Source organism: Lissotriton vulgaris, chromosome 4_1 (genome assembly GCF_964263255.1).
Source record: "Lissotriton vulgaris chromosome 4_1, aLisVul1.2, whole genome shotgun sequence".
NCBI lineage: Eukaryota > Metazoa > Chordata > Amphibia > Caudata > Salamandridae > Lissotriton > Lissotriton vulgaris.
Genome location: NC_141691.1, coordinates 155574711 through 155596794, shown reverse-complemented (window position 1 = coordinate 155596794; position 22084 = coordinate 155574711).

Sequence of the window (22084 nt, the reverse complement as noted above, 5' to 3'; positions counted from 1 at the left end):
AATCTGTAAATGCTATGTAGATAAAAATTCGTTAAAAAATACCGAATCGTTAAGATTCGGTATTTACCGAATCGGTATTTACCGATTCGGTAATTGTCATTCATTCCTATGGGCCTCGAGGCCCATAGGAATGAATGTCAATTACCGAATTGGTAAATACCGATTCGGTAAAATAGGGAAAGAGTCAAGGGTGGCAGGGTGTCACTTTGACACCCTGTTGCACCCGTGAATAGTGCTTGTGTGCACATGTGGCACACATACATGCCCTAAGGGCATGTGTGTCTGCCACATGGCACTGGTGTAAATGCACATATTTGCATTTACAGAGGTATTCCTTACTTACCACCAACTAATAGTTGGTGGTAAATAACGAATCCTTAAGGCACAGAAGCACTCTTCGAAGTGCTTCCTACATGTCATTTAAAGATTCGGTAAATACCGAATCGGTAAATGATGATTCGGTAAATACCGAATTGGTAAATACCGATTTGGTATTTACCGAATCTGTAAAATGGCCACCTACATCAGAAAAGCCAATTACCGGTCACTAACGGTGGAAATTCGGTAATTTCGGCCGTTACCGACCAGTAATAGCCTTCCTACATCTGGCCCTAAGTCTCCATAAGTAAGATGTTGCCCTGCAACCCATTCCTAGCAGCCTAGAGGAAGTGAGACGAGTCACGGACACAAACTGACCAGACTCCCCCGCAATGATACGAGCTCTGGCCACACCACAGCAGAGGCCATTTAAGTTTCCTGAAGTTCCCCACAGCATGGACCTACATGCAGCAGCTCGGCGCAGTGAGAGGAGCCCTGGACGCACCAGGGATTCCAAAAGCCAGAGTCCCCCACGTCACCCACTATCTACCCCCACCATTGCAGCAGTAGGGATTTAAACCAAATCAGTTTTCTGCAGTGAAGGACCTAGAACCAGCAGCTGAGTGCAGGGAGAGAATATTCGATGTTTTGGCATTGAATCAAGCGTACTGGAATTGAATTACTGTTGCAGACACATGAGACCTTTGTACCCTGGAATCTGACTCTTGAGTTTCAGTGTACCAGTTACATTTCAAAATAATCACACTAGGACCCGACTTGTTCTGAACAGTTAACTGTATTTCTTCAAAAACATCTGAGGTTCGTTAGGAAAACCTTTTAACTTCCCTCGCAGGCTAGGTTCACTCCCACTGGCCTGGTAGTCCAACTGTTCACTTGTAAACAAAGCGTCAATAGACCACAGTCCAAACACACATCAAAAAGCAACCTTTTCAATCACAAACATGCTTAACTAACAAAAGTGTGAAAAAGGTCAGAAAGTACCTCACGTTAGCATCACCATGGAGGGATGCCAGCTGGTACTCACCAACTTGCCCGCTTTACCATCATCAGTAGCTTTCTTGACCGTGAAAGAAAAAGAAAGAGTGTGTGTGTTCTTATTTCTCAGAGGTGAGAAATCACAAGAAAAAATAAATCATAAAAACATGCGTAGATGCACTGTCAGTGCATGTATCACTCAGTGCCCGCTGGTCCCCGTGAGAAAAGAAACAAAATGCAGTTTGCAAAGATTAAAATGGGATACGACTCACTTGCAAGACATAACTTTTTTGGTGCCGTGAGCGTCCTCAATTAAAATGGCATATAATTGACCAATTTTCCGGAGCAAATGGCCAACATGTTGCCAACCTATTTAGGCAACTTCACCAGTGCTGATGATCATTGGGACGGAGCACCGAATGGATGTAGTCTGCGATTGCGGTGATACTGACCCTTGAAGTGATTATTGGGATGCGCGACAATTTGGTGCATGAGTCCCATAGAAGTGGTTAGCGGGTTCGAAGAACGACAGCGACCACTAGGTCCAGTGTGATTAATAAAAGAGGCGAAGACTGGTTTCCCCACCAGCCCTTTTGTACCCGGGCCTACCTGATTACTTACTTAATCGCCTGCATGTAGTTCAGAATGCGGCAGCCAGAGCTATTCTCATGGTGGGACCCAAAGCACGTATGAATGTCCGTCTGAAGGCCTTGCACTGGCTACCGGTCCGGAAGAGGATCCAAGTTAAAGCTCTGGCTCTGGCCTTCAGGGCTTTTCATGGTGCGGGCGCCGTATATCCTAGGAGGAAGGTACAGCATTATGAGCCGCTAAGAGCCTTGAGGTCGTCAGTGCAGTTTCTGATGTCCATTCCTAAGTTTGCCCGCTCTCGTGTGGGAGGTCGCTCCTTTCAAGTGCTGGCTGCCCGCTCCTGGAACTGTCTTCCTCAACCCCTTAGGCAGGTCCAGGATCTGCTTACTTTCAGGAGACAGCTGAAAACTTGCCTTTTCCAGTATTTCTATTTTCTTTCCGGCTTCTGGGCCTGTCTTTCAGTGGTCCTTCAGCGCCAAGCATTTTCCACCAGTTAAATTTCAGAATATTTGCGAGTTTTATCACACCCAGTCATTATGGGCCACATGAAAACAGACCCTTACTCTTTTTTAGGTCGAGCCTGAGCAGCGCATGCGCTGCTCTACGAGGCATGCTGTATTCAGGGAGGGACTTGAAGCTCCGCCCACTCTCCGCTTATATTTTTATTAGCTTGTGTCATTGTCGAATGTAAACTGTGGCTGTTCATTGGTCGATAGGCTTAGTAGTCCCTCCTTAGCACCGTCTTGTCTCATTTTGTAACCTCCCATGGCGACACCTCCGGTTACGTGTGTTGTTACTAGGTAGGCTTTAATTACAACCTTTGAGCACTATTTGCTCAAATAGCTCTGTCCTGCCCGCTGTTGCAGGCAGGACATGATCTCCCCTAACGCTTTAAAAAAAGTTGTACAGCACAAACGCATTTGCAAAAGGTCTTGCATTTGCAAGAGTTTAAGCTACTGGCATTGTAAATGACAATGCCTTTCATTTACCTGTTTTAAAAACAACACACAAATAAAAGGCATTGTCATTTACAATGCCAATAGCTCAAGCTCTCGTAAATGTGAGACCTATTTCATTGCAAATTCTTGTTCTAAGGTGGTAGGCTTGGCTCAGGACTGATTCCTTGCTTATGCAGGGTTCCTTTCTGGTAGAGAATCTAAAACAAATCTACCTTAACTATTCTCATTATTACTGATGATAAAAGTGATATGCAAGGCTGTATCTGCTTTAGCTACTAAATGTTCTCTCTCTGCTCAACTGCTCCATTGGCATTTAAGAGCAGGGATTAGTTTGCGCTCCCTTCCGCACTGCCACCCCTGCATCCCCAGCAGAGCTTCTGAGAGCCATTAGGACGAATGACAAGGGACTGGGTGCATTTAGAGCTCCGCACAGCCCACTGCAAAGCATCCTCCGCGCGGATTTGGATGGCTTACTTTCATGAAAGATTTACTGACTGTTCACATTTTAATTTTTCACATTATTATTTCAGGAGCTGCTTGATGACAGCAGTCAAGTTTTACTGGCAGCCTGACAGGAAACATGACAACAGCTAATTAAGGTTGATTGCATCTTTGTAAAGAGTTTGCATAGCCATTGATTGTCCTGGTTTGGCATTGAATGTGAGTTTGTTTAGCTTCTTTTTATTATGTGCAGTGAGAACATTTTTCATCACCGAAGCAGTGCTTAATTTGAGCCGGTGGTGGCTACTGGGAGCCACTGGCACTTATTTTTGGGGACCGGAATTTATTTTTCTGCTCCAGACATTTACAGAGAGAAAAAGAGGGAAAAATACACCAAACAAAAGAGACGGAGGAAGAGAATGTTGGAAAAACTGTCACAAAGGGAGAAAGCAGGAGCCAGCAAGAGAGACATGATGGGTGTGTCTGGTAGTGGATTAAAGCGCTATGAGGTGGATTTAAGCAGCATTGCCATTTGGAGCGCCAACATGTATTTATATTCGACATCAGCACTTATCTTTACAAAAGTAAGAATTGCACAAAAGAAACGCATTGCAATTAAGCCGCTTCTACTCTGTCTCTGAAAATATGTATTCAGTGGTCGATCTGTCCAAATTGTTCAAACTCTAGTCTTGCTAATGCAATTATAGCTTTATAGGGTTAGCAAAATACACCATGAAGCCCACACTGTGTGATTAGGTGCATTTTGCAGTCAGAGGGCACACTCCCCTTTTTTGTCAGCATTATTCCATTTTTTTCCGCTGGGGCTGCAATCAATTGGACACAGGTCCCTGCAGTCAGCGGAGCCTGCCTGACTAATGTGTCAGTGGGGCACACTTCTATCCTGTGCCTGTTGTCAGTGAGTCATTCGTCTCTTCTGTCTCTGCAGTCAGTGGGGCATGCCTGCCTGCTGTTATCAAAGTCACTGGAGACCACTTCCCTGTTGTATCGACTGTAAGTGAGGAGCATTCCTGACTATATTGTTGGTAGTCAGCGGAGGCTGCCCGCCTGCTGTATTTGCAGTCAGTGGAGCACACTTCTCTGCTGTATCTGTAGTCAGTGGCGCATGCTTTCCTGCTGTATCTGTGCTGGGTATACTCAGACGTGAGTCCCAGGCTCTCCACACCACTGGAGTCAAGCTATCCAGGCTGATGAAGGCTGATAGCCAGAAACCGGTCCTTGGATGCTTGATTCCGGTCTGGGAAAGACATGGCTTGGTAGGTTGGGCTGGACTGTTCCCATGAGGCACAGGGTCAAGGCTGATTTGCATATAGCCATTGTCTGACCTAGGGTGGTGTGAGTGCAAAAAAAACGATGGATTTAGGCCCAGATCTTTGTACTGGGGTGAATGTAAGACATTGTTCTGCATTCTGTCCATCAACTGTGTTTTTTGCAATTTTCACCCCGAGTGTGCTGGGTATACTCAGACGTGAGTCCCAGGCTCTCCACACCACTGGAGTCAAGCTATCCAGGCTGAAGAAGGCTGATAGCCAGAAAACGGTCATTGGATGCTTGATTCCGGTCTAGGAAAGACATGGCTTGGTAGTTCGGGCTGGACTGTTCCCATGAGGCACAGGGTCAGAGCTGACTTGCATATAGCCAGTGTCTAACCCAGGGTGGTGTGGAGTGCAAAAAAACGATGGATTTAGGCCCAGATCCTTGTACTGGGGTGAATGTATGACATTGCTCTACATTCTGTCCATCAACTGTGTTTTTTGCAAGTATCTGTAGTCAGTGGCGCATGCTTTCCTGCTGTATCTGCAGTCAGTGTGGCACACTTTCCTGTTGTATCTGCAGTCAGTGGGGCTTGCTTCCCTGCTGTATCTGCAGTCAGTGGAGCTTGCTGTCCTGATGTGTCTGCAGTCAGTGGAGCACGCTTCCCTGTTGTATCTGTAGTCAGTGGGGCTCACTTCCCTGCTGTACCTGCAGTAATTGGGGCACACGTCCCTGCTCTATCTGCAGTCAGTGGGACATGCTTCCTTGCTGTATCTGCAGTCAGTGGAGCACGCTTCTTTGCTGTATCTGCAGTCAGTGGGGCACGCTTCCTTGCTGTATCTGTAGTCAGTGGGGCACACTTCCCTGCTTTATCTGCAGTAATTGGGACACACTTCCCTGCTGTATCTGCAGTCAGAGGGGCACGCTTCCTTGCTGTGTCTGCAGTCAGTGGGAAACACATCCTTGCTGCACCTGCAGTCAGTGGGGCACACATCCCTGCTGTATCTGCAGTTAGTGGGGAACACATCCCTGCTGTATCTGCAGTCTGTGGAGCATGCTTCGTTGTTGTATCTGAAGTCAGTGGGGGACACTTCTCTGCTTTATCTGCAGTAATTGGGACACACTTCCCTGCTGTATCTGAAGTCAGTGGGGCATGGTTCCATGCGGTATCTGGAGTCAGTAGAGCACGCCTCCTTGCTGTATCTGCAGTCAGTGGGGCACACTTCCCTGCTTTATCTGAAGTCAGTGGGGGACACATCCTTGATGTATCTGCAGTCAGAGACACACACGTCCCTGCTGTATCTGCAGTCAGTGGAGCACACTTCTTTGCTGTATCTACAGTAAGTAGGGCACACTTCCCTGCTGTATCTGCAGTCAGTGGGGCACATTTTCATGCTGTATCTGCAGTAATTGGAGCACACTTACATGCTGTATCTGCAGTAATTGGAGCAGGTGAGGTGGGCCAAGAGAACAATTTAAACACAGCAAATCAGGGTAAGCAGCTGAAGAGAGAAAGACACAGCACTTAGCACAACAAATGGAAGTGTTTGTATCGTTTTACTTCCACCCTGCTCTCCTGGGCAGATGCTGTGTAAAAGTGACCAGCTTGGAACTCCGTTAGATATAAACAAGGCTTGTTTTCTGGCTAACGAGGGAAATGTGCAGTGAGAACCAGACACGCAATCATACACATACACGCACCTACAAATGCATGCACACACCCAGGGACACGTAAGCATACACGCATGTGTGCATACACAGACACACCTGTATGCAGAAATATACAGCCACAAACACATAACCTAACATGCAGATACAAATTCACACATGTATACTGGTATAGAAATGGAACTTACATGCACACACACACATGCACTCAAACACTCCTCCATTTTACTGCAAGTAACATAATCCCTGCTCTTTAATTTGTTTTCTCTGTCATTACAGAGCATTATATAACACCCACAAATACCCAGACCTGCTCATATCACTATAAACCAGTTCAATTGAAGCCAATAACAGTCTGGTTTAGGGAAGGATGGTACTTAGAGTTTTGGGTGGTCGTGGTGATAGTGGGGCCATAACATTTCAGCTGCCCACTCAACCACATTGCATAATCCAGAGTGTGCCACATCTTGAAGTACCCATGTACCCAATCTGCTTCACTTCATGGGATCCCTTGTTACCATGTGAAACACTCCCAGCACCACCGGAAACAGGTCTGCACTATATACACCACCAAAGTAAAAAAATATATATACAAATTCTGTGGAAGTCATGTTTTATCTGTCCACTTCAGTTCTGGTATTTACCAGCATTCAGACGCAGGGCCTGATTTATATCTCGGCAGATGGGTTACTCTGTCACAGCGATGACGGGATTTATATTTCCAATACCGTTCTGTAGTTTGAATTACAATGCACTCAAAACATACGAATTAAACAATATGTTTGTTTTCAAATTTATGTTTGATTCAATCCTTTTTATTTTGCAAAAATTCTTCACTTCATGAGTTTGGTTATTATTTCACCAATTTTAACATTTCACAAGACCTTCTGTACACAACATATACCTTATCATAAAACATATAAATCAACACATTACCTTATATACATTTTTTCATCGTGACTCATTCAATTATCCTCTCATACAACCACAGACATCATACATTCATATATTTACACTGGAATTAGAATATTCACAGGATGCCATAGACTAATCCTTTTCTTAAAGAAAATTATTTAGAACATTTCTAAGCAACTTCTTTTGATCTTATGGCTCTAACAGTCTACGCGTTTCAAGCCTGCGGTGTTTGTGGAGTTCTCATCAGGACAAAAGCTGTGAAGAAAGTACAGAGAATCTTTCTTTAGAGGATTGTTGCAATTATTGGTATTTCTTACCACTCCCTACACCACTGCAAGTTTCCTTCTCTTACCTCTGTTAATCAAAACTTGTATAGTGGCTTTCAATCAACCCCGGCGCAAGATAAATCTAATTAAGAAAAACGAGATACAAAAACTACTATTGCTGCTCTATTTTATCTTTACATTCGGTCATTCTACCTGTCTGTCTTTCTAGTAAACTTACTTGTGTGTAAGACTTTCAAATTTTTCACAGTGGTCTGCCTGGCCTATGGAGAAAGAGGGGGGATCATCAGTGTTCTCTCTTATAAGAGGTTTCAAACAGTAAGATACTTGAGCGTTATTTTGATTATCTTACTTGTATTCGTAGCGCAGGCTGCTGTGTACAAGATGCTCTCAATGAGTTCTATCTGCAATTGCAAAAAAGGAGGGGGAACGTTTGTTACTCCGAACCAATTTTGTCTCAGAAAACGAGTTTATTTGTCAGAAAATGACGGCTAATGCAGGAGTTGCTTACCAGTTCGGTTCTTCTATGCCGAACAGAGGAGGAATCTCTCTCTTTCTCGTAGAAGGTCTTGTGAAATGTTAAAATTGGTGAAATAATGACCAAACTAATGAAGTAAAGAATTTTTGCAAAATAAAAAGGATTGAATCAAACATAAATTTGAAAACAAAACATATTGTTTAATTTGTATGTTTTGAGTGGATTGTAATCCAAACTATAGAACAGTATTGGCAATCTTTTCTGTTTAATATTAGCTAGTGGCTAAGCCTTGCTGTTGGGAGCCCAGACCCAGTGGTGGTTTTTCGGGATTTATATTTCGGCAGACGAGTTATCCGTCATTGTGACGGAGTAACCCCTGAGGCCCTCAGATACAGGTTACATGAAAAAGTGGTATTGACATTATCCCTTTCTTGGTACCTCGACTCTCCCTTTATCCTCATCCACACAAGACCTTTCCCTATTTGCATATAGTCTCTATGACCCTTCTGTGGTCCTGCTCATCACCCTGAACTGAGCACAAAATAAGCACCCCAATAACAAGAGGTGCAAAGTTTGCCTCATCCTGGGAGTACTGTGGGTGAATGGGCAGTAGGTGGTCCACACAGTGATGACACCTCTGCACCGGAAGTATGCTCTTGCTCACGACAACAATAGGCAGGTGTATCAGTTTAAAGTTTTAGTCAGAGACCTGGGTAAGTTAGAACACGAGTGAGAGAGGGCCAGTGGAGCAAATTACACAGGCATCAGTTTTCACTGTCTTGTTAATACAAGTACCACATGACCACAGTGTTGAAAAGAGGGATTATTTGCGGGTTTTAATATTTGGGAGTGCATCTAGGTGACGTCCTCAGGCTTCCAAAGGACAGCAATGAAGGAGTGGCCCAGGAGCTGTCCTTACTTTTCTGTATGTGTGCAATACTTATTAAAAACGATCTGGGTTTGCACTACGTTACTATGGATGTAACTGCAGTCAGAGACATTTAATGACATAGGCAAAGTGGCCTCTGGCCCAGGGCCCCAACCTTTCATCCACTCCCCCCCCCCAAATAGAGCTAGCACTGTTCTGCAGAGCCCTGATGACCTTGAATAATTGGTAAACAGATTATTGCAAAAAGCCTTTTCCATTAATTTATTTTTAATGTGGGTGAAGTGTGTGGGTCTATTACAGACATTTTGCTGATAATGTTTCATGCAACATCCATAAAAAAGTTTCTGTTAGATCCAAACAGGATCTCACTCAAATGTGAGAATTGGGAGGGTGTCCCAGACATTATTGCCAGTGATGTTAGTGAGCTGATGCTGTGTTACAATATTGTCACCATCCCTGAATATTAGATATAAACACATTCATCATTTGGCCCAGTGGGCCTGTGCACTGCAAGTGACCTCGCCAAAGAAGGCACAAGAGAGCTGAAATTGGATCATAAATTCAAAGCTGATCTGAACAGGAGTCTCCTAAATACATTTGGCCTAGGGTCCCCAAAATCCTTAAGATGTCCCTGAATGCAGTGCATTATGGGTCAGGTTATTCAGTGACACTGGCAAACAGGAAAAGAAGATGTGGACAGTGTTCCCTCACAAGTCAATATGCCGTTACCAAAATAGTGAGTAGATTATTGTAAAACAAAAATATTGTAAAGCCTATAAATATGAAGTAAAAACAATATCATGAAGCTAAAAGTAAAAGTGGGTAGGTAAAAGTATATTTCCCTTTAATTCACTTCATGCACATGTACCTTGACAATATATATCTGCTCAAAGTATATTGGTGTGACGTTAAGAAGAGTAAATCTAAACTTACATGTACATACAATCACAATATTTTTGTACTTTTGTATTTAGGCAATGATAACTATAACCATGTATCCCAAAAGCTTTCCCTCAATACATACAGCCGTCTCGATGATCAAATGTGTCATCTTCGGCCTGATGATGGAAGGAATGACCACCGAGACAATGTGTAACTTTGCAGTTGATTGACAGCCTGTGGTGCTGAATGAACCCATTTTGTGTCTAGATTTGTCCTAGCATGCACAGGTGTCACACAAAGATGTACCTGGAGCTCAAAGCCTACCTGGGTCTCCAAGTGCAGTATTGACAGAAGAGTGTACCCCACTGGATTCGAACGTGTTTATTGACATCAGAGCAATGAAAGGCTGAGTCAGACCAGGACCACGACACAGAGGTTTTTAGAGTGGATGGATTACTTAGCCGTGCTATGTCACCCATTTCAAAAGATCTCTTGTTAGCCACTGCGCTGGTTACGTAAGACAACCTACAGTTAGTATTGAATCAACATACGACGGATACAATATATGTATGCTAGACGAGGGGTGGGCGAATAATTCTGCTCCACCGGCAGAGTTTGTGGAGTTTTGCCCACTCCGCAAGCTGATTGGAATGTGGAGTTCCTGCAAAAATCCACCATTGCTTGGCAGAGTTTTTTCTCACGCGTGACTCGCTACTATTAAGTTGGTGAGTGCGAGCGAGAACTTGTGTCTCCTAGCCTGATATTTGGGTGCTAGATAGTCCCCTGGTGAGATTTCTCAACGCAGGTGGTCAAGGCAGGTCGCAACCATTTGTGTGGAGAAAGCTGTCACTCAAAAAGAAAATCTACTTGAGTGTCTTAAAGAAGCAGCACCCTCTAGCTGTTTACGATGTTTTTACAGCTCAAAGCAAGCTCTTGGCACTAAAAATAAGCGCAAGCAGCGCAATGTGCCAAATTACGCCCACTTGCAAACCTTCGCGGAGTCTCCCTGAGTTTTTATGTTACTCCACAGAATCCTGTGGAGTGAAATTCCGCAAGTTCCGCCCACCCCTAGTTATTTCATCTTTCACGTGATATGTTCCATGTCGTTAACAACCAGCCATTGACCTGCTTATAATTCACCTATGTATGATGCCACATTGCTGACTTGCGATACAAAAGGGGATGATGGACGGAGCGTTTGAGCAAATCAAACACTCACCCCCAGTCAACTGATCTGGGTTTAATCCATCACCATTATTTAGCTCTGCCACCCCAGGTCAGACATGGCCATATGCAAATCAGTCTGACCCTGTGCCTCATGGGAACAGTCCAGCCCGAACTGCCAAGCCATGTCTTCCCTGGACCGGAAACAAGCATCCTGGGACCGGGTTCGGATTCATAATCCTCATCAGCCAGGCTATCTTGAATCCAGTGGCAAAGTGAGCAAGGGACTCACGTCTGAGCATACCCTGCCAACTTAGGGTGAACAAAGCGATACAAAAGGGGATGATGGACGGAGCATTTGAGCAAATCAAACACTCACCCCAGTCAACTGATCTGGGTTTATTCCATCACCATTCTTTAGCTCACTCTGCTACCCCTGGTCAGACATGACCATATGCAAATCAGTCTGACCCTGTGCCTCATGGGAACAGTCCAGCCCAGACTGCCAAGTTGGTTACCTGTCCTTTTTACATCTCCCAAATATCACAGGACCAACAACACAGCAACTCAGTGCATGGATGCTGTGCAGTGTGTCACAGCTGCTCATCGAATGTATATAAAAAAGTGATGGGCGGGATACTTGAATTATCTTAACCACTGGTAATATCTTGGGCTGCATTCCAGTACATTGGTTTGGGTTTTTGCCTACAATGCCACCTCAGATTAGACTCAGCCATATGCAAATCCACCTTCATCCTGCTCCGATTGAAACAGTCCTGCCTGAACGGCCAAGCCAGGTCCTCTCTCGTTCAGAACACAAGCAATCCAAGACTGGTTTTGTCTTGATTGGGGCTTGTCAGTCTGGTGCAACTTGGTTCACCCTGGCATGTTAATAAGGTGGCACTGGGATGCTGGAGACACAAGGGCTGGCTGCAGCAGGGTTGTACTTATGTCAATCTGCAACTGGTGTCACATTTGAACTTTCAACGCCACTATAAAGTTGAAGAATGCATACTTAAAAGTAGGAACAAGTTAATTTGAAGATAAGATGAAAACGGACACTAACCTCTACAAGACAAAGAGCAACTGTATTTTTGGGATTAAGGTGCTAATTAAACATCATTATTACTACATTTCCTATGTAACTCACTAATATTTTAGTGTGCTCCTCTTAGGAGAGACTAACCATGGTGGATGGGAAGGGGTTAGGGAGACTTTGGGTGACAGCGTTACTGGGTCATGTCCAGCTGCATGTACTGCCCTAGACATGTCTGCCAGGAGGGGGCCGCACGCAATGGTGGTTGGGAAGAGATGGAGGAGAGTTACTTTGCATTAAAGTGGTATCAGGTCATTGCCGCTTCATGTAGCTTACTAGATACCTCTGCTAGGACAGACTGACCACAGTGGAGGTTGGGTTGGGTAGGGATGGAGGAGGGTTGCTGTGAATAACAGTGGTATCGAGTTCTGTCTGGGTTATGTACTTCACTACATGCCTCTGTTAGGACGGACTGGCCACAGTGGAGGTTGGGAAGGGATGGAGGAGCGTTACTTTGGATAAGAGCGGTATCGGGTCATGTCTGGTTCATGTACTCCACTAGATGCCTCTTCTAGGACAGACAGACCGACCACAGTGGAGGTTGGGAAGGGATGGAGGAGAGTTACTTTAGATAAGAGCGGTATCAGGTCATGTCTGGTTTATGTACTTCAGTAGATGCCTCTTCTAGGGTTGGATTGGCCACAGTGGGAGGTTGGGAAGGGATGGAGGAGCGTTACTTTGGATAAGAGTGGTATCGGGCCATGTCTGGTTTATGTACTCCACTAGATGCCTCTTCTAGGACAGACCGACCACAGTGGAGGTTGGGAAGGGATGGAGGAGAGTTACTTTGGATAAGAGCGGTATTGGAGTCTGTCTGGTTCATGTACTTCACTAGATGCCTCTTCTAGGACAGACCGACCACAGTGGAGGTTGGTAAGGGAGTGTGGAGAGTTTTCTTTGGATAACAGTGGTATCGTGTCATGACCGGTCCATGTACTTCACCAGATACCTCTGCTAGGGTTGGACTGACCACAGTGGAGGTTGCGAAGGGATGGAGGAGCGTTACATTGAATATCAGCGGTATCAGGTCTTTGCCGGCTTCATACTGCACTGAAGCGGTGTTCCATTTAGAAATGGTTTATCCTCTCCAGTGCACACTCTGCTTTGAATCTTCTTTAACTTTTGATGAATAAGCACTCTCTGCCCACCTTGCAGGCTGAACCAAGATTGTAACTTATAAAAGATTGATCCCCTAGAAATGGAGAAGAACATTCCCCTTGTAGAATCTGTTGCCGCGTGTAACTCAGGCAGTATTTATGACAGGTTGAGAAATTCCTTTTATTAAGATTTAAAATGTATGCATGAAAGCTGCTCGGGCTGACATGCCTTCAGAGACTGAGGGATGTGAAAGAACGCCTCTGATCTAAGAAGAAAGGACCTGCTGAGATCTACAGAGGCAGATGGCTTTTAGGTATCTAATGAAGAGGAATTAAAGAGACTGGGGTGAGATCATGCAGCCACTGAGTACTCACGGACAAGGTGATAAATGTGTGAGTCCTACCTAAAAGGAATGATGGTTTTGGTGATGGTGGTATTTGTTTTATTTTTTGTTGGTAAGTTTCAAAACATTGACGAGAAGAAACAGGCACACTTATTCATAGGAGTATTCACAGAATGTACAACAGTAATAACAGGTTATTTGGTGGTGTGATTTGATTTCTGTTTTGATTCACCTTGATATTGTGGTTTGTTGTATAAGGTAAGGGAGGAATGAAGAGAAGCGAAGCACAGTATAAACGAAAGAAAGAACAGTGTATGTGGGTGATGCCATTAGTTTGGTGATTAGTTGTATAAGGAAGAGAATGGAGGAGGGGGAGAAGGAATGGGTACAGATAATAATTGGGTTATTCTCAGGCAGTAGAACACTAAGAGTGGTTTATCTTGGTGAGTTGGTGATTTGGTCATTTTGGTAATTCATTTCAAGATAGGCAAGGAAGAGTTCGCAATATTAGGAGCATGTTCGGGCAGATTGCCATGTGGCACTGACTGTCTTGGTACTTTTATCTCCATATGTAAGAAACTCCACCTGGGGCATACATAGAGTTAAGAAATGGATTTAATAAACTATTTTCAGATATTGCAGCAAGGATTTGGGGCGGACCTTCAGTTACCTCATGACCACTGGGTCATCACCTTAGTTCCCTGGTCTTTCATGTACACTGAAAAATGATGGACTTGGGGCACCTTCAGCTGTCTCTCTGCATCTGCCGGCAAAAGGTGTATGTAACAGGAAGGTAAACTGTCTCTAAGTCCCTACCACCACCAGGAAATGTGTGCTGTAAAGAACCCTGTTTGTCCCTGTATTTTACAGAATCCTTCCCTGAAGGATAACCCTCCCATGACCAGAAAGAGAGTGCAGGGAGGCGAGGAAGAGGGCGTCAGATTCACTCACACTGAAGATTGGCAAGGATCATATACACCCATCTATTTGAAAGTTCACGGGACGCTCCCCTGGAGAGATGTGTGCTTTCCATGCATGCCAACCACGTTCATAGGACATGTGATAATGTGCCTTTTGTTGTGATAATTTGTTTAAATGCCTTGTTAGCAGTCCTATATTTTTCTTTTATATGAAAAAATCGGCATGTATAAGTGCTAAGGAAAGTTTACATCAGGGTTTATTTCTATCAGCTTTGCAGTCTACTAGCTAATTTTGTTAGCAATGGTAGCTCGAGGATTAAAACTGTGTAATATGCCATGGTACGAGAATATCCAACAGTTTCATTTGACCATGGGCCATTGACACAACATTTGGTTGCCTTTACAGTCCCTTGTAAAAGAAACAGATGGATGGCCGATAATATTCTTTTCTCTAATTCTGATAAGACTGCAATACGTTATAGCAGTCTTAGATTCCTAAAATGAAATATCTCTTGAGCCACTGGTCCACCAGCACCAAATTGCTTCCAAATATCCCTGACAAATTCGCTAACCTACTAGCTTTGGCTTCCCTAATAATAAAATGAATCTGATAACTCATTCATAAGCCAACTTGCTTCACATTAACCCTTTAAATTAGCAGTTTCCTCAATGTATTAACAGGCATTTGGTAAAGACTTTAGAGAGTATTTAATTAGTTGGATTGTTGCTGGCTTTATTATGAGAATTAAAAATGTGATGACTAATATAATTTTTTATTTTACTCCTCTATTTGTTGAAAATTCAGTAATTTGATGAGGTGGGTATTCTACACTCAGAGCACCTTTTAAACAAAAGCCAACATTGTATTCCTCTCAGTCAAGAATAGAGGTTAGATTATCCAAGACAAATGGTTCATCATAATTTAGTTTATACCAGAATTCATCTTTCAGAGGTAACTTGTGTGCCTTATCTTTTCATATTCTAAAAGGACCAGTCCTTTGAGCTTTCGTCTGTTTCTTTGTAGGTCTTGTCTCGCTTTAGCTATCTATTGACAACAAACCAATGTATCTAATATAGATTTAGAGTGAGCTTAGAGTCCATTCCTTGCTCATAATTCAATGGATTTCTTTTGTATCTAAATGTGCCATTACTGATTCTCTAATTTTTCTTACTATTTTTGTCTCTGTCCTTACGAAGGAGCCTTTTGGTCGCACTGAGTTTAGAATAGATGAGTGGATCCTTCCACTGTTGACGTCAAATACTGCAGTGCATGAGTGTCTATTTCCTCTCCCTCTCTTCTTATTCTCCCTCGTGCCCCCTCCATTCCAGCTGTTTTTATTTAAAAAATGAGCTCAACAGTGTTTTCTTACCCCAACCCCTTCATTCTGTTTGTCACCTGCCGCTGTATTGCCAGCTGCCATCTTTGAATGGTTTTGAAACCACTGCAAGATGGCTGACCATGAGTTCACATGTGTGAGTATGCATGCAGGCACCACAGCCATCCTGCACTTCTTTATCTTTTTCTTTAAGTAAGCACATTCAAAAATGGCTGCCATGTTGCATGTGCTTCCACGGCACCAATCTAGTATTGTAATGTTTTTTGTCTGAAAGCAAAGGGAAAAGCATTCTAAGATGTTTGTGGGACTCATACCAAATCTTAGGCAGTCCACCCAAGTTTAGGACTTACACCAAATAAGTGAGACCTCACTCCAAAAAGTGAGAGAAAGTGTGAGCCGGGAAACATTGAATGAGGTTTGTGCTTCAAGAATTGAAACTCAGGCCAGTGAGTAAGGCTGTGTTCCAATAGGTGACATTTCTACCCAGTGAGACCGACTTTGCAACAAGGTGTCAAATCCACACTCAAATGAGTGAGACTGTACCAATGTGTGGAATGAGCTCCAAAAAAGGGAGGCCAGCTCCAAGAACTGGGACTTGCACATGATGAGTGAAGTACTTCGAGGTAGGTGCCTCACACCCAGTAAGTGAGATTGTACTTGCTCCCATCTTTTTCATTGTTCACTGTCCACCAGTAACACCTATCCAGTGTGTTCCTCTCTGGTGTACCCCATTTCCCTCTTTTCACTTACCATCCATCTGTCTGTGAATAGCTCACCATCTGGTCCAGTGTATTCAGTAAGTTTCATGCTATGGTAAATGGTTTTGTAAAGCGCTACTAATCACCCGAGGGGTATCACGTTACTGACTCTGATGCCCTTCCGATTACAGACGCAGGACCTTGCTGGAATGAAAATTGGCTAAGTAACACTAATAATTTAATAGTAGATAAATAATCAGTAAATGGTTTTTAGAATTGCACATGATAATTCTAAATATGTTTAGTTTCAATGTTGGTGTCAAGTATTTGCGTCAAGTAGTGATATCTGACGGCATGACGGCAGTGTGGGAGCTCTCATCTCATTAGATCTATATGAGATGCACAACACGTTTGTGACTGCCCCCTTTGCAAATGTTAGTGACTGGGGGTAAACATTGTTTTGGGTGATAGACCTCAGGTGGTGACCTAGTTGCAAGTTATCTAGAGTGGGATCTGAAGGAGTATCAGTATTTCTGTTGGGTTCATCCAGAGTGGCCCTCCAGAATGAAGTCATGCCTACCTCTGCTAAAGGCAACCATCATTTTTCATGATATCTTAGGAGGAATGGAAGTCATAGGACCAACTAGCTAATGATAAAGTCATATGACTAATTTTCCAAAGCTGTTGCAACTGAGCTAGAACAGATAGAACTTTCAAGTGTTCATTTTCCAGGGTTGTGGATGAGAACTGGTCTGCATGTAAGGTACCATCACCAACTCTCCTATAAGTCAGAAACAAACTGTAGACACATCTCTTCATGGAGCACAACCCATGATCTGACAGCCTTCTCTTGACTTTCGAACACACAGGGCTGGACTGGCCGTAGCGGCCACCAGGCGTTTCCCCGGTGGGCTGCCAGGATGGGGGCCGGTTTTGCAGCATAGCTGCATTATCAGCCCTTGTAACAAAAGCAGCTGCAGTGTTTTCCACAAGCCCACCCCACACCTTCCACCCCTGCGGCGGCCCGACTCAATTGCCAGGGCTGGTTTGCGTTCCCAGTCCGGTACTGCGAACACAGATTGCATCATAAAGGCGGCCAGGCTTCCGTTCAGCTCTCAAGCTAGGTACATGCATCGGTGTAGATATATATGATGTTGGACAGGCCTCGTGAAGGGGGCCGCTCCCTCCCTGCATAACAAGGACCGAACACCGGCTCTCCCGGTGTCACCAGAATAACCACCCCGACAACCCACAGAAGCAACCCGCAACCCGTCCCCAACGGGACGCCTGCTCCCGAACACCCCGACATCGGCCGGCCCGGGCCGCCATCAGCAGCATTGCCCCGGCCCAGCCGCCATATTGGACACTGCACAACGAGGCCGCGTGGCCTCAGCTCGACCCCAACCCTGGGCCTGGCCAGTCCCCGACATCGAGGCACCACCATCCACCCAGGAGGTGAAGAGACCACTTGGCAGGTCAATGGGAGAAAGGAGTGTCGATGGCTCTCCCCCCCCAGGTGCCGATCGCCCCTAGCCTCCCCGGGCGCTGGCTCCACCCCCCTGCTGGGTGTCTGAACTCCCTCATCCCGGACCTCCCGACCTCCAAGAGCGAGGGTCCGGACATCAAAGGAGGCCAGACCTATAACTGGGGCAGCTCCAGAGCAGGAAGGCAGTTGTATCCTGGAGTCGAGAGACACCGTGAAGAACTCATCCTTGACGGACTGCTGGCACTGCCACAGCCCTGCCTTGTGAATCATCGTTCCTGCCTGCTGGCGCTGCCGCGGCCCTCTGCAACCTACACCTTCGTCGGGACCTGCTGGCGCTGCCGCGACCCATCCTTGTGAACCATCGCTCCTGCCTGCTGGCGCTGCCGCGGCCCTCTGCAACCTACACCTTCGTCGGGACCTGCTGGCGCTGCCGCGGCCCATCCTTGAGTGAACCATCGCCTTGCCTGCTGGCGCTGCCGCGGCCCTTCTCAAACGAGACTTACCATCCTAGCCTGCCGGCGCTGCCGCGGCCCGACCTTCCAGAACTCCGAGCTCGAGGATTGTGAGCTACCCATCTTGCCACCCCCGTACCAGACCGGTACCAAGACTGTCCCGCTACCTTTTCCCCCTCAGAGACTAGAATTGAGAGGACCCTCGTGTCCCGACCTCCCTGTACCGTTGATAACCTTGCTTCAAGAATCGTATATAAAGAGTGTTGTCCTCATCCTTGTGTGGTGTCCATCTGTGGGGGGGAAGTTACTTGTCTGTACGATTGCTGGAGACGGCCCTCACCTGAGTCCTCTCCCCCTGTCCTCGGCCGACCCTTCGGGTCCCCGTCTAACATTGGTGGCCAGCGGCGCGATCCGAACCAACGCGTAATCGTACAGAGAGTAACTCACCCCACGACTCAACCACAATGACAACAAAAGAGAACGGATCCACAGAAAAATTCCAGATGAAGAAACTAGAAGAGTACAACCACAGAGAGCTAAAACAATTTTGCATAGAACTAGGCATTGCTACCACAGGACTGAGCACGAAAGAAGACTTCAAAAAGGCCCTAGAATCTTGGGCAGAGACGGGTACGACCGTACCCCAAAACCAAAACCTCGAGGCGCCAGAAACGAGCACCACTCCGACAGAAGGAAGGAGATCGGGTCTCTCCCCAGAGGAGATCCGAGAACGAGAGAAAAGCAGACTCCACGAATTAGAGCTGGCACGACTTCGGTTGGACGGAGAACTGAAATTGGCGGAACAAAATATAACATTGGAACACTTGCGGCTCCGAGAGGAGGGGAGGAGAAGCAAAGACAGAGGGAGTTAGAAGAGAAAAAACTGGCCTACGAACATGAGCGCAATCTAGCATAAATAGAGCTTCGGAAACAAAATAAAGATCTCGGGGTGCCCGAGCGCCCGAACACTCCTGGCACTACAGACCCTAAGGTCCACATCCCCAAGGATGTCGTCAGAGAATATTTTCGGAACGACGATATCCAGCAATGGTTCAAAGCCTACGAGATAGCCATGACCTCCCATCGGATTGCTCGAAGTGACTGGGGAGCCGGGTTATGGGGGAGGTTCGACAACGAAGGGCGCGACGCCCTGCTACAACTCCCGGACCATCAGATGACCTCCTACGACCACATGAAGGCTGCCCTCCTCACTCGATATGGACTCACGCCCGAGATGTACCGCCAGCGGTTCCGCGACTGCAAACGGATCCCGGGTACAACTTGGGTGGAGTACGTGAACTTTTTCAGCAGAGCATTCGAGGGGTGTATCAAGGGCAGCCAAGTAACCACCTACGAACAACTCTTTAACCTCATTGTGTTGGAGCACCTCTCCAACAATTGCTTCGTCGAGCTCAGGCAGCACCTCCTCGACAGTAAACTGACTGAACCTCGGCAACTTGCCGCCGAAGCTGACCGATGGGAAAGCACGCGAGTTGCCCGAAGCGGGACCAGCGAGCCAAACAGAACCAACCAAGGTCCCCATCGACCCCGAGGAGGAGGAGGCCAGTGTCGGGGGAGAGACGCCGTCCCGGCGGCTCCCGCCAGCAACACCCCGCCCCTGGCCGGCAGGGGAAACCCCCCAATGCGTCCAGGGTTCCAAGCCAACGTTACTTGCCACCGGTGCCAGCGGACCGGCCACTATGCCAACGACCCTAATTGCCCGAAGAACCAGAATCCTATACCCCGCCAGGTCGCTGCCGCCGCCCTGGGAGAAGAGCAAGCCCCAGAGTATTATGAAGAACACGAACAGGAACAGCCCGAGTGGGAACCAGCCGCCATGACCCTGGTCTGCCTAGGCGAAAGAGACATGATTCCGTGGGCTCCCCTTCCCGCCAATACGAGAAAATACAGCCAGTGGGTAACCATAAATGGGCGCAAGGCCGAAGCCCTACGCGACAGCGGGGCCAGTGTGACGGCAGTCCGCTGTCACCTGGTCACCCCGGAGCAGATCTTGCCAAACGTCCTTTGCCCCGTCCGATCAGCCGACAACTCAGAGAGCCTGTGTCGGATGGCCTGCGTCCCCTTCGAGTGGGGAGGAGTTTCCGGTATGCTGAAGGTGACTGTCCGCGATGATGCCCCGGTGGACTGCCTCCTGGGAAACGACCTCGAAAGTTCCCCCTGGGCAGCCGTTGAAAGAAGGGAGCACCTGGGGATGTTGGGCCTCCCTGAGTGGGCCTGCGTAACGACCCGGTCCATGGCCGCCCGCGCCATCTCCAGTCCCGAAGAACCTGAGTGGCCAGAACCTCCTCCCCCGATCGTCCCGGAGGGAGACGCCCTAAGCACCAATCCCCCAGAAGAAAACGACGAAGGGCCCGTTCAACTCCAGGACCTTCCCGAACTGGCCCAGTGGCGTCAAGAGGGTGGTCCCACCCAGGAACAATTCCGACAAGAACAGAAGACCTGTCCCTCCCCCAAGGGACTCCGGCAGCAAGCCCTCGCCCAGAGCGCAGGAGATACCGCAGGGGCCCACTGGATTTATTGGGACAATGACCTGCTCTACAGCGAACAAAGAATTGCTGAGCTGGGGGCCAGTCGGGTGCTGGTGGTGCCCCTCCGCTTCAGAGACTTCCTTTTGAACTTAGCGCACGATGTCCCCCTTGCAGGACACTTGGGACAAGACAAAACATACAACCGCCTGGTAACACACTTTTACTGGCCCAAAATGATGTCTCCAACCACTGCCGGGCCTGCCCCACCTGCCAGGCCAGCGGGAAGAGCGGCCGAAAGATCAAAGCACCCTTGCAACCCTTTCCCGTCATCACCACCCCGTTCGAACGGGTGGGAATAGACATTGTGGGGCCCTTAGACCCCCGAACGTCCCAGGGGCACCGGTTCATCCTAGTCCTGGTGGACCACGCCACCCCGTATCCCGAGGCCATTCCTCTTCGGACAGTGACAGCACCCGTGGTAGGCCGAGCCCTAATGGGGATCTTCTCTCGAGTGGGCTTCCCCCGAGAGGTCGTCTGCGACAGGGGCACGAACTTTATCTCAAAGTACATGAGGTCTCTCTGGCAGCAGTGCGGGGTCACCTACCGGTTCACGACCCCTTATCACCCGCAAGGAAACGGACTGGTCAAGCGGTTTAACCGCACTCTCAAGGGGATGATCATGGGCCTGGAAGAACCCCTACGCCGCCAATGGGACGTGCTGCTCCCGTGCCTCCTCTTCGCCTATCGAGAAGTTCCCCAGAAATCCCTCGGCTTCAGCCCCTTCGAGCTCCTGTACGGACACCCCGTCCGGGGCCCCCTCAGCCTGGTCAAGGAAGGATGGGAGATGGCCCCCCAGAAGACCCCTCCAGACGTCTATAAGTATCTCCTGACCCTCCGCAACCAGACCCGGTGATTCAGGGAACTCGCCAAAGCCAACCTTGAGGCCAGTCAGGAGGACATGAAGAAATGGTACGATCAACATGCCTCCTCCATCAAGTTCGAACCAGGCCAGCAAGTATGGGTGATGTCTCCAGTCGAACCGTGTGCCCTGCAGGACAAATGGACAGGACCCTTCAAGGTGATAGAGCGCAAGGGCCCTGTCACCTACCTTATAGACATGGAGTCCCCCCGGAACCCACTCCGAGTCCTCCACGCCAACAGACTCAAACCCCACTTCGTACGCTCGGAGCTCAGCCTACTAATGGCAACAGATAGTGGGACGGAAGAAGACTCCGAGCCCCTCCCTGACCTACTGAGGACCCGTGAAAAAGATGGCTCAGTGGAAGGGGTCAGACTCTCTGAGGCCTTGTC